At 42.9% G+C, this 13,970-nt stretch overlaps 1 long non-coding RNA gene across 2 annotated transcripts in view; it reads left to right on the top strand.

Annotated features, from left to right (window-relative positions):
• Positions 1–13,970, top strand: part of LOC110192071 (uncharacterized) — a 113,524-nt gene that overhangs the window by 20,080 nt on the left and 79,474 nt on the right. For both annotated transcript variants that reach the window (XR_013482712.1, XR_013482713.1), the window contains exon 2: positions 2,894–2,948. This is a non-coding gene — a long non-coding RNA (uncharacterized LOC110192071). The remainder of the gene's footprint in view (positions 1–2,893; positions 2,949–13,970) is intronic.

Raw genomic sequence — 13,970 nt, 5'->3', positions numbered from 1 at the left:
GATCATCTAACAACCCCCTCATTTTACAAGTATTCTGGAAAATAGGAGCTTAGAGAATTTAAGGGTTTGCCTGTGGTTCTATGGCTAGTCAGTGGAAGATCTGGGACTAGAGCTAGTCTCTCCTGATTCTGATGCTCATTCGTTAAATAACCATATATGAAACACCTACTGTGTGCAGAGCCTTCACATAGATGGGAGAAAGGGGATGAAAAAGGTGAACAAAACCCAATTCCCACCCTTAATGAGCTTATGGGGAGACAAGACACAGCACAAGGAACTCTAATATGTAAATTACATGACAAGGGAACTAGAGAACTATGTATTTCAAAGACAGACATTGCCTTCGGGGTTTAGGGGGTAGAATGTGTAGTCAGGGAAGGCTTCATGGAAGAAGTGACTAAAAATATGTAAGAATTCTCCAGGTGAAATAGAAGAGGACATTACACATATAGGCAGTAAGCATAAGGAATACTGGGGAGCTATAGAGTAGAGTAGGTTGGTTGGAGCATAGCACTTCTGGAAGAGGGTGATATGAGATTAAGTTGCAAAAGCAGGACTGGGCTAGATTGTGGAGGGCCTTGAATGTCAGGCAAGAAAGTTTGAACTTTACTTGGTAGCAATAGGGAGCCAATGAAAAGTTTTGAGCTAAGGAGTGGCATGACCCTATCTATATTTAAGAAAGATTCTTTTGGCTGTAGTATGAAGGATAAATTGGCAGGGAGAGACTATTGTAATAGTTCAGACCCCAGATAATTATATTTCTTATTGGATTAGTGGCAGTGGGAATAAAGAAGAAGGGACAGATAAAAACAATGTTGTGTGGAAATGTGTTCGACATGATTGTATATGTATGGCCTATATTAGATTGCTTGCTTCTTGGGGAGAGCCAAAGGGAGGAAGAAAGAAAAATGTGCAACTCAAAATTTTACAAAAGTGAATGGTGAAAACTATCTTCACTTGTATTTGGAAAAAAATTTAAACGTAGTAAAAACAGTGTCAGAGAGGTAAAATCAATAGAATTTTGTAATTGATTGTGTATTAGAGCTGAGAGAAAAGGAAGAGATAGAGATAACCTCAAGGCTTCAAAAAGAGTGAGTTGAGGGAAATGAGGCTCATTGAGAGATAGTGAAATTAGGATGAAGATCAGTGGAGGAGGAAATGAAAACTTGGTATCTGAGAAACTGAATTGAAAGTGTATATGGGATAACCATCTGACATCCTGGAGTCTGGCACTTAGAGGTGAGGTCAAGACTGGAGATCCAAATCTGATGCTGTGTGTATTTATGGCATAGTGTGTGCCCCAGGTTGGAATGCTTTGTTACTATTGTTTATGTTGTATCATCTCAGGAATTTTTGCTCTGCTTTGCTTTGTCTACTGGCTGGCTCTTAAAGGTAAGAAGGTGAGAAGTAGTTTTAGGAGCATGGACCCATAGAATTCCTTTGAACCCTGGGCAGTGGCTGCCCTTCTGGGGTACAACCCTACAGATCAAGTGATCCAAAAGGGGCTGCCCTACAAGGTAATTCTGAGGGGAAAAGCAATCAGCAGCTTCCTGCAGAAGGCGAGATGTGGGTTTGGAAGGAAATAAAGGCTTCTAAGAGGTGGAGGTAAGGAGGGACTACATTCCAGGCATAGTGAAAACCCATACAAAGGCATGGAAACTGTTGATAGTGTCATGTGTGAGGAGTGTCAAGGAAGCCTGTTTGCCTAGAACATCAAGGAGGTGAAGGGAACTCATGTATAGTAAGACTGGAAGGGATGGTTGAAGCTGGGTTGTGAATGGCTTTAAATGGTAAACTGAGGAATTTATGTTTATTCTGGAGGCATCTGGGAGGCACTGAAGTTTGTTGAGGAGAGGAATGACATGGCCAGATCTGTGCCTTAGCAAAATCACTTTGACATCTATATGGAGGATGGATTAGAGAGGAAGCCTGGTGGGGGAGGGTTTTTCCCTTTTTTTCTGATACCTCAATGTGGTGTGGAACTGACCTGGATTTTCACAGGCTATGCCATATAGGGCCTATGTTACAAGCTTTAAATACAGCCATTCAGTCAACAAGCATTTATTAAGCATTTGCTATATGCCAAGCACTGAGCTAAGCACTAGGGATTCAAAGAAAGGTAAAAACATGATGTCTCCATCGTGTGTTAACTGCAGATTATGACTATTAAAATGACCAATGGAATTTAATCCTGTCAAATTCTTTTATATATATGTATATGTCACTCAAATTATATATATATATATATATGTATGTATGTATGTATATATGTATGTGTATGAACATATACATATATATGGGGGAAGTGCGCAAAAAAAAGCACATACAAGATATATACAGTATGAATGGAAGGTAATTTCAGAAGGAAGAGGGGGTGGTTTAGGGGATCAGGAAAAGCCTCTTTTTTTGTTTTCCCCCCAGAGAATCTAGTTCCTTTCTGTAGGAAAAACTTCTTACAGAAGGTGGGATTTGAGCTGTTTTGAAAGAAGCCAGGAGGTAGGGAGCTTTGGGGGGGTGGGGCAGGGCTGGACAGGCAATTCTAAAGGCTTGGAGTCTGGAAATGGAGTGTTGTGTGTAAGAGATGGGAAGGCCAATGCAGCCCACTGACCGAGCATGTGGAAGGACAGGAAGTCAGGTGTAGGAAGACTGGAAAGGTAGGAAGGGGTCAGGATGCAAAGGGCTTTAAATTCCTGCTAAAAGAATTTATATTTGATCTGGAGGTGATCGGGAGTCACTGAAGTTTGTTGAGTGGGATGTATGTGTGTGTGAGAGAGAGACACAATAACTAGCATTTATATAACTTTAAATTTTGCAAAGTGTTTTACAAATATTATTTATTTTATCCTCACAGCAGCCCTAGGAAACAGGTGCTATTACCATTTCTATTTTACAGATGAGGAAATTGAGACTGAGAGAAGTTAAGGGACTTGCCCGGAGTCACACGGTTGGTAAGTGTCTGAGGCCGAATTTGAACTCAGGTCTTCTTGGCTCTAGGCCTGCTGCTCTATTCATGGTGCCTCCCTGAATCATCAAACCTGAACGTTGGGAAAAATCGCTTCAGCAGCTGAATGGAGGAGGGACTGAAGTGTGAAGAGGCTTGAGACAGGGAGACCGAGCTTTAGGCTTGTGCAGTCATCCAGGCCTGCGGTATGAGGGCCGACACCAGGGTGGTGGCTGTGAGGACCAGCAAGCGTCAGAGGCTCATTACCAGGGGATTGATCACCACCAGGCCACGAATTTTTTTTTTTTGGCCATAAGTAATCATGAAAACCATCCACACTAGAGGTTGTTGTTGCTGTTGTTATGGACCTCTTTGACAATCTGGCAATTTCTATAATTTCTGTAGACTGTTTGTCTGAATAATGCTTTTAAATATATAACATATATAGGATTACAAAGACTTTGTTGTTCAGTTGTTTTCAGTCACGTTCCCATTTGGGGTTTTCTTGGCAATGATCCTAGAGTGGTTTGCCATTTCCTTCTCCAGCTCATTTTACAGATGAGGAAACTGAAGCAAACAGAGTTTAAGTGACTTGCCCAGGGTCACACAGTTAGTAAGCGTCTGAGGTCAGATTTGAACTTAGGGAGAGAAGTCTTCCTGATTCTAGGCCTGGCACTCTATCTCTACTGTGCTACCTAGCTGCCCTTCCAAAGGAGAGTACTATATTTTTAAAAAAATATATTTTTTAAAAAAACAAGTTCACCCACATCAGGTTAAGAACCCCTCGGCTACAGGAAGTTTGTAATTTGCATGAGTGCAAAGATGCTCAAGGAAGATATGCCTCTCGCCTGATTTTCTGAGAGAAACAATTACTAGTATTGGAGGGTGGGTCTTTTCTCTTTCTATTTCCTCATTCCTCTCAAATTTGGGGCATGAGGTCATTTTCATTCCTGCATGCAAGACCTGCACAAACCAGTCACCTTCCTGACCTCTGGGGGTTCCCATTTACAAGCAGCCAGCCCTGACCAAGTTGAGCTAAGTGGCTTGCCATGTGCCAGCCCCTGTGCCAGCCAGGCTGGGCTGGTGGGAGATGGGAACCAGCTGAAATCAGAAGACTCTGAGCTGTTGTGTTTGCCAAGAAGAGCTTAGCTGGGGCCATCAGAAACAACTCAGTACAGTCCAGAAAGGATATAATTATAACCTAGTTGAGGAGATAAGGCAGACACTTAACAGAACAATTAGAGAGTAATCAAAGACTCCTCTCTGGCCTCCAGCAGAAGGCCCACAGGAGTTCACCTCCCATCATCTGCTTCCTACAGCAGCTGCCTTGGCAAGGAGGCCTTGGGTCTTTGTATAGCTTTGCAATTTCCCTTCCATTATCTCATTTGATCCTCATAACACCCTCGGGAGATTAGCAAGCCTTCAGGTGTTGTTATCTACATTTGACAGGTGAGGAAACTGAAACCCAGAGAGTGGAGTGATTTGCCTAAGGCTCTAACTTGTTGAATGACAGAACCAAGGCCAGAATCCAGGCAATCTGGACTTAAGACCCATGGCTTTTCCTACTTAGCCTCATTGCTTCTAACCTGGAAGACCCTTTCTGGATACCACTGGTTCCTGCTTTGAGATGCCTTATACCCCTATAGGGAGTAGAGGAGCCTCGTTCTGGGGAGCAGGGGAACCGGGTTCTCTGAATGCCAGCCTTGTCTTGTTTTCCAGCCTGGGGGAATCATAAAACTCTTCTATGCCCCAGTTTCCTCCCCGAGGCCAAGTGAAGAAAGTTCTATTTGTCACTCAGTCTTTAGTGGATTACCTAAAGAAAACGAATAAACTCTTTGGAGGCGAGTTCATTGCCTTAGCTCCTCCTGCATGGGCCTGACGCAGCGTGGCTTTCCAAAGGCAACAATATTAATAGCTAACATTTATATAGTGACTACTATACGCCAGGGAGGGTGTTAAGTGCTTTACAAATATTAGCTCATTTAATCCTCACAACAACCCTGAAAGATAGGTGCTCTTATTATCCTCATTTTATAGTTGAGGAAACTGAGGCAGACAGAGAGGTTAAGTGACTTGTCCAGGATCACACAGTTATCACATGTCTGAGGCTGGATTAGAAATCAAGTTTTTTTGACCCTAGGGCCTGGCACTCTATCCATTATACCACTTAGTTTATTGCTGTTCAGTCCTATCTGATTCTCAGTGACCCCATTTTGGGGTTTTCTTGGCAAAGGTACTGGAGTGGTTTGCCATTTCCTTTTTAAGCTCATTTTACAAAGGAGGAAACTAAGGCAAACAGGGTTAAGTGACTTGCCCAGGGTCACATAGCTAGTAAGAGTCTAACAATAGCTTGGTAAAGGTATTCAAAAGGCTACCTGTAATCTTCCTCACTAGGTTTACTTACAAATAACAGACTATTCCTCATCCCCCCCCAACACCCCCAATACCTTCAGTTTCAGCAGAACAAATTGGGTATAGACTTTACTATTGCAAATATCCCTTTTCTCTCCCTTCATTCCCCCTTATCAAAACCCACATTTGGGTCCCTTGAACTCCCTATCTCCACCTGGGAGTTATCTCTCTTGTAGCTCCCTAGTGGCCCTCCTTTAAAGAGAACATTATGACTAGCGCTCTGTGCAAAGACACATAGCCTGCTCCGTATGCCCGAGGAGAAAAAGAAGGAGCTGATAACACCACTTGGCTCTGCAGCAAACTCAAGGCCAGGGGAGGCAGGGTGATTAGGGCTCTATCACTCGGCAATATTTGTATTGACTGGCGTGCTACACTGAAGACTTTGGCTGGTTCTCAGGATCCAGCAAAGGTTGAGGGGTCCTTGATGATAACCAGGCAATAGTTTCTGTTCTACCCAGACAGGCAAGATTGGGATGGCAACTTTTGGAGCCAAGTAGGCACATTTAGGAGAGAAGTCAGATAGTGCGTAGATAGGGTCAATGGAGGCAGGGAAGGTAGGGTGCTGGAAAAAGTCTGTGTGTGTGTGTGTGTGTGTGTGTGTGTGTGTGTGTGAGATGCCTTCATTATAGGAGAGGCTAGTATGATTCTTCCTCTGGTCATGGGTACTATTGGGAGAATTTGTCTTCCTCGTTTGTCAATTCTGTCAGGCCTTTAATTTAGCCATGGAAATAAGCCCTGGGCTGGGATGGAGGGCGAAGGGTAAGGGGGAAGAGGAAGGTCTTTCCTAGGACTATCAGACATTAAGCGATTCCTCTTATTTTCTGGCACATGCCAGCGCATCTTCTGATAGCAGAGATGACATCTGCTGCCTAAGGAACTACAGCAGACAAGACTTGGGGGTTTAGAAGAGGCTGTTTAGGAGGTGAGAGTGCTGAGTTGCTGGTTTTGCCTAGACTGGGACCTTTCAACCCATTTTGGACTCTTGGCACTTTGATTCATCCTTAAATAGGCACCCCTAACACCTTCTTCCCCCCTCTAAAATTCTGATGTGAAAAGCCTGGAAGATGCTTGATAACTATTGCTAGAGGCCGATTTATGCCTCTGACTCAGGGTGTCCATCCAGGCTCAGGTGGTATTTGGATGTGAGAATAATCCTTTCAGACAGGCCACGGCCCAGGAGGAGTCTGGCCATCAGACAGAGAGATTGAGAGGCGGGGAGTCTATGGAGGGTCTGGACACTCAACTGCAGATGAAAGTGGGGAGAGAGGAGGTTGAGGGGGAGGCAAAGGGAGCAGTTTCCCCTTGCAGAAGCCAGAATGTTGCCTCTAAATTCCTAGGCTAAAATATAAGATCCAATATAGCTTAAAAAAAAATTCCTTCTCTGCAACCCAACTATGCTGTTAACTGGGACTAAATGTTTTCTTATATCCTGGGTGTGTCATTTCTTCTCTCATAAGGCATCTAGGGACATTGGAATCTATTGCTCAATGAACTAAGCATTGCTGACTTCCTACATCTGGATGGAGAGGGTGCCTAGGGCAATAGGATAGACAATGGGATGTGTGGAAATGGCCTGTAGGGACCCCTTTCCCAGGCCCCTTTCGTGTCTCATTTGGAAAGGGAAACAAGGCTCAATTCTTTGCCTGTGGGATGGTCTTGCTCCTTGTGATTGTTAGCAGGGAAGTGAGGGGACCTCCAGGCACAAACTCTGGGGAAGTGGTAGGTAAAGATGGCCTTATCCTTAAGCAGAATAAGTAGTTGCTCTGAGTTGAGGTAGAAGGGGGCCAAAAAATTCCTCTCTATCCTCAAATCTTTCAAGTCAGTCAGTCAGACAGTCATTCAATCAATAAGCATTTATTAAATACCTACTTATTCCTGGAATATAAAGCAAGGCAAAAGCCACTGGAGATTTGTTCCTTTGTGTCAAGACATTGCCTGATTAAAAAGTCTGGTATTGTATGGATGAGGGGATGTGTGTGAGGTAGGGAGAAGGGAGACAACACTTTAACCCGTTATCCACTTTTCATGACTAAGTGGTTTAAAATAACACAATTTGGCTGGTCAAGGGCATGTTTTGATTCAGAGAGCATTCCTGGAGTAGAGGTTGGGGGAGACATAGGCTGGCAGGCGGTGGGAAGAGAGGGAGCTATAGGAAAGGAGAGAAGAGGATAGCCCCATAAATGTTACCTGGAGTCAGATCACTGGGATTTTTGACCCCTCCCCTGTGCCACTAATAGATCATCCTACTTTGGACAGGTCACTTTTTTTTTTAGGTCTCTGGACCTCAATTGTCTCATCTATAAAATGAGGGCATTGGATTGAATGACCTCCAAAATCAGCTCTAGCATCCCACAAAACTTTATAGTTTTGCAGAGGGCCAGGCCTGGTGGCAGCTATCCTTCCTATCTGAGTTGTAATTATAAAATTAATTCCTTGTATTCTTGGGCCTGGAGAGGCCATCTATATGTTTCAGAGCTACAGAGTGCCCATTCAGAACTTGGGACACCCCATGGGATGGTTGGGAGAAAATCTACATAGGGAGAGGGAGAGAAGAGGGACCATCTATCTCTGCTGTCCCATACCATTGTTGCTTATCATGGGCTTATTCTTTGTGTAGTAGGCCTATTCCTTGACCTCCTCAATGTCCCTTCTACAAAAATCCCCCCAAGCCTATTTCTTCTGTAGGTCCTTCCCTATTTCCACATTATTTAGACCAGTCCTTTCCCATGTTACCACACAGTAGGACTACTTCTGAAGGCGTTCGGGCATCTCCCCCTTCTGTGTAGGAGATAGCTTTTACTTCTTTGGGCTGTCTAAAGGAGGAGTAGCAGAAACTGCTTGGAGAATTCCAGGTGTGTCCCAGACATGGTGAGAGCACAAAAGATGCTACCATTCTCTGGAAATTCCATTGGCTTAGTGGCTTGGCCTTTTGGGAATTTTCCAGGTCTCCTGCATGGAGGGGGTCCAACTTTGATTATCACTGCAGTGTCTGGGTTTAGGAAGCCTCCCTTTAGGAGCAGGTGATTGTGATGGAATCCTCCACCCAGTACCCTTCCCTTATAATTGGTGGAACACCCTCCTATGTGGTTATGAGGTTTCCTGGGTCTCCCAGGAGAGAACAAAGCCCAGAATTCAGCAGTCATGGGGACCTAAAAATTCCAACTCAACCTCTGTTTGGTCCTACTGAAAATAGCTGTATTGGGAACTTTTGGTGTATTTCCAAAGAACACACACACACACACACACACACACGCACACACACGACAGTCAAAATAACCCCTCCTTCTTCAGCTATGGCCTCACCTTGAAAATTGCCAAGAATCCATAAAATGATCATTAGCTCCCCATACCTCCAACTTACTGACCTCCTTGGCTTCCTTCAAGTCCCAACTAAAATATCATCTTCTACAGGAAGCCTTCTCTTGTTGTTCAGTCTTTCAGTTGTGTTCAATTCTACACGACCCGATAGACTTTATTTTCTTGGCAAAGATAATGGGGTGATTTGGCACTTCATTCTCTAGTAATCCTTCCCTAACCCCTCTTAATTCCAGTGCTTTTCTCTTTTTGGTTATTTCCTATTTATCCTATATATAGCTTACTCTCTATATATTTATTTGGATGTCTTCCCCATTGGATTGTAAGCTTCTTGAGGGTAAGGACTTGTCTTTTGCCCCTTTTTGTATCCTCAGCATTTAGCCCAGTGTGTTTAATAAATGATTTTTGAATGAATGAATTTAGGACCTTAAGGTTTTCAAAGCACTTTAAATACATATTGTCTCATTTGATTTAATCTTCACAAGAATCTATGAGGTAGGTGATTCTACTATTCCTATTTTTTTTTAAGGCAATTGGGATTAAGTGACTTTCCCAGGGTCACACAGCTCAGGTCCTCTGGACTTCAGAGCCAATGCTCTATCCACTGCACCAGCTAGCTGCCCCCCATTTTTTTTTAATAGATGAAGAAGCTGTTACAGAGAGAGGTAAAGTGATTTAGCCAGGGTTATATGTCTAGTAAGTATACGAGGCAAGATTTGATCTCTGGTCCTTATGACTCCAAGTCTGGCGCTCTACCCTCTGTGCCCACCCCCATATTTCTACCCTCAGTCCCCATGAAGTGGAACATATGCTCTTTGAGGTCAGAGACTATTTTAAAATTTCTTATATGCCTTGAGCCTAGCCCAGTGACTTGTATACATGAGGTACATAATAAATGCTTGCTGAATTGAATTATTTGTTGAGCTGAAGCTGAATTTATCTCTCTCATTTCCCTCTCATGGAATCTCTGATTTCCTTCAAAACTCAGCTCATACACCACCTTCTACAGGAAGCTTTTCTCATTTCCCAGAGCTGCTAGAGCCCTCCCTCCCCAAACTACCTTGTATTCATTTGGTACATATTTCACCCATACCTGTATCTGTATATGCCTTTGTCTCTATTACAGTATAAGCTTGTTGAGAGTACAGCCTTTTGTCTGTATCCCAGCATTTAGCTCAGTGCCTGGTATATAGTAGGTGACCAATAAATGCTTCTTGCTTAAGGGGATGCTTAATAGTCTTGTCATCCTTTAGTGATTATCTACTACTATGAATGGATGTCCTGATTTTCTGAGATTTCTACTTATTTATTTGGTGTCTGGATCATTGGGAGTTTTCTGCACTTAATAGACTCATAGAACTCATAGATAGAACTAGCAGGGACTTTAAGACCCTTTCATTGTAGAAATGGGGAAACTGAGGCCCAGAGAGGAGAAGCAACTTTCTTTTAGAAGTGTTCTGACTGCTTAGTCCAGTGTTCTTTCCATACCTACCTGACCATATTCTCCTTAAAGTGAAAAATATTTCCAGTTTCTTTTTTAAAAAATAAAGGAACCATAATTCCCCTTTTATGATTCATAGTGACTCCCACTAAGTTAGAGTCGTGTTACTCTGTCTTCGAAGCCCTAGCCATTAACCTCTTTGGGGGGCTGAAACCATCTGTGAACCATCATCCAGGTACTGAGGAGGAGGAGGGGGAGAGAGCGGCATGAAGGAGATAGGCCCTTAGAAAATGCTGGATAAACTGATGTTCGATGAAATTTAGTTGAATGTGGAAAAATTTCTCTTGCAATCCCCAAACACCTCGAGGCTTAATGAACTCCCTCCATATTTACAAAGAGGTTTGTTGTTGTTTTTTTACTGTGATTTGTTCTCATGCTAATGCTTAAGGAACTATAGGAATGGGTCCCTCAGAACCCTCTTGCCTCTCGTGTGAGCTGGTTCAGGTTACTCAATATTGGCTGAGACAGAAGTCAGAGGGGAAAGCCATTTTAGTGGAAGGGAAATCATAATCGAGTATACATGCATGTGACATAGCTTAAGCCTACTAGGCTGCATTTTTATCGTCTCCTTATCCTGACGCAAGCTTTTCCTGATGTTTATTGTTCTCTTTATGACTTTTCCAAAGAACCATCTGCAGGCATCTGGGCTTCTGAGCAGGAATCAAAGGGGTAATTAAACCCCAGCCAAAGTTTGGGAAGTCTCAATGTGTTTTAGTTCCACAGGGGGAAAAAAACCTCTGTTTTTTCCTACATGACCCTTCATCACGCTTTCAGATGAATCGCTATGTGGGGATGACATAAGTATTTCATGTTTCTTAAGCTAGCTGGTGTTGGGGGGCAGTCCTCTTGCAAGGGGTTGGGAAAGGGGGCAGCTTAAGTACAGCCTTCCCTCCAAGATTATCTTCCATTTATACTGTGCACATCTTATTGCTACAATTTTTTGCATGTTGTCTTCCCCATTAGAACGTGAGCTCCTTGAGAGCAGGGACTAGTTTTCTGCTTTTCTTTGTATCAGAAACACTATGTGCCTGGTACATAGTAAGCACTTTAATACATGCTTGTTAACTGACTGACTGAGATCATGGAGTCAGGCTCTTGTTGCTGATTATACATTCCCACAATCATCCTGACTATCCTTATCCATCCATCCATCCATCCATCCATCCATCCATCCATCCATCCATCTATCCATTCTTTTATCCATCTATCCATCTTTCTATCCATTGATCCAATGAAGTAGTTAAGTTTCTTTTACCCTATTTAAGGCATTATCCTTTCTCCCCCCCCCCCCCGCCCCTTAGCTAGGGCATCACCCACATGGGGTGAATCTTCCCCAGGTAGCTTTGCATGTTCTGCCTCTTTTGTGTTTTCATCTTAATCAATCAATCAATCAATCAATCAATAAATTCATATGAGACTCTTCTTGAATTGCAGCTCCTCTGGGCATTTCTCTTAGCCTTCTAAACTGAGAGATAAAACTAATCTGTGCTAATAGTCACGGTAGGTTAATATCTTACCTTTCCCAGGTGACGTCTTTATTTCAAGAGAAGATACCTGGAGAACAAAGAATTAACTCTAATGATGATGTTTCAGACACTGTCCTTGGTAGATAGAAAGGATATTTGGGGGGTAAGAGACATTGCTAGGACTTTGCCAGTGTTCCTGAAATCACATAACGTAAGCATATGCCAACTGTGTTTATGTATATGAAGGCCCAAAACACCATGACTATTTTAATAGACTGGGGAAAATATTGCTCTTGGGACCCAGTTAATCTACCTACCTCCTGGCCTGTGTTTTGGCAGATGTGTGTGTGTGTGTGTGTGTGTGTGTGTGTGTGTGTGTGTGTGTGTTTGTGTGATGTACTGTGTTCATTGGTATAACCATTTACTTTTATAGTTATCTACTAGGTTTGTAAACCAACACAAAAATGTGACCAGACAACAAACATTTATACTCACCTATGTAAGCAGCCTCCTAAAAGCCCATGGTAGTTGTGGGGAACAATAAAATCCTTATTCTTGAGTCCTCAAATAGCAGACCTTGTTTTTGGCCTTGGTTAGGTATAGGAATGCCTATTGAGAAAGTTCCTTGTGTGTTTGAATGTTTGAATTTTTGGCTGTGTTTGTGTGTAGATGTGTTTATGTATTGTGTTCTAGACCTTTGTGTATGTGTATATCTATGTGTTTGTATATAGATGCATCATGTATTTTGTACGTGCATGAGTTTTGATATGTATCTGTGATTTTTTGTCTCCATATGTGTGTGTCTCTTTGCATGTGAGCGTATGGTTAAAGTAGAAGGAACCTTATTGTAGAAATCAGGCAATCTACCTTTCAGTCCTGACTCTGCCATTAATTTGAAAAGGCGTCTTCATTTTTCTGGATTAGTTCCCTCATCTATAAAATGAAGGAGTTGAACTAGATGACCCCTAAATTTCTACCAACTCTAACATTCTGGGTTTCCATGATTGTGTGTATGTGTGTGTTGTTATACTTGTGTGTACTTCGAGTATGTCTCTAACTGTGTCACAAGGGGCCCCTACCTGGCTCAGCCTGCTGTCATTTCAGGTTTCATCAGGTACAGGGATGGTTCCTTGGCAAAATTTATGAAGTTTGTCTTTAGCCTTTCTGGACCCCATTCTCCACTTTTTCTAGTGCTTCTCTATTCTTCCAGGTCCCCATAGTGCCCAGCACATAGTAGGCACTTCATAAATTCTTGTCCACTTGCCTCCAGTTTTCACATTCCATGACTGCCCCCTTCCTGGCTCCTGAGGACTACTTTCTAGTTGTCTTGCCACCAACACTTTATAGGACAAACCTAGTAAAGTAATTAGAGCAAAGCTATTAACAGTTTGATAATAGAATAATGTGTTACTCGTGTACATAGCTTTTACATTTTAGTGGACCCTATAGTGGTCTAATGGGGGATATGTGATGGAAAAGGAGGATTTTTTTTCCTGAACCTTTGAAATCTGACCATATAAAACACTTAGCACATACTTAAAAGCCTACCCACTTCTAAATCCACTACACTATTGAGGAGACATTTGTCCAAATGGCCTAGTTACTAAAGCATTCCTTCTGTAGACCTCCTGTCTCCAAAAAGATCTGGAGTTCTATAGCCCTGATCCAGGATCTCTCAAGTCTAATGATACGTTGGTTCGGTGGTCTTCTGTAGCCAACAGAATAGCAAAGCAAGAGCAGGGTGGGGCCTAGGCTTTCTGCCCCCCTGGAGAAGATGAGGTTTAATTGATTTGGCAGACAGACTCAGACCAGGCACTAGCAAACAGAACACAAGGACAGGAGATAAGATCTAAATATCTACAGACTTGACTAGATGCAAAAGGGTTGAGCTTTTGTATGGGAAATTGAAAGCATCTCCTTGTACAGGTTGTGGGCATGCCCACTAACATCTAGGGAGAGAACTTAGGGCTAGGATGACCAGGGGAGATTCTCCATAGCCCTTGGCACTTCTGGGTGGATGAGTCTTGGTGACTGTGGGGGAGTTGGTTGACTTAGACTGCTACAGAAGGAGCCCTTCCTTTGTGCTGGTCTATAAAAGGAAATCTTTGCCTTCAGACATTTTTTTTGGACTTTCAACTTTTCCCCTTTGCAGAGATTAGACATAGCAAGTGGATCTCTGACCTCGAAGAAGGAGGAGGTGTTAATGGTCCTACTCTCTGCCACACCTCCCCTTTACCCCAAGAGCTATTAATAGATGCTTTGAGGCAGAGATCCATGGGTGAGGTATATGTGTTCTCTTCTAAGAGGAAAGTTCCAGATACCAAGTTCCTGGACC

The sequence above is a fragment of the Phascolarctos cinereus genome, unplaced genomic scaffold, assembly GCF_003287225.1.
Source record: "Phascolarctos cinereus isolate Bilbo 61053 unplaced genomic scaffold, phaCin_HiC Scaffold_726;HRSCAF=1367, whole genome shotgun sequence".
NCBI lineage: Eukaryota > Metazoa > Chordata > Mammalia > Diprotodontia > Phascolarctidae > Phascolarctos > Phascolarctos cinereus.
The sequence above is the reverse complement of the archived record's forward strand: the minus strand, read 5'-3'. Positions and strand labels throughout refer to the sequence as shown.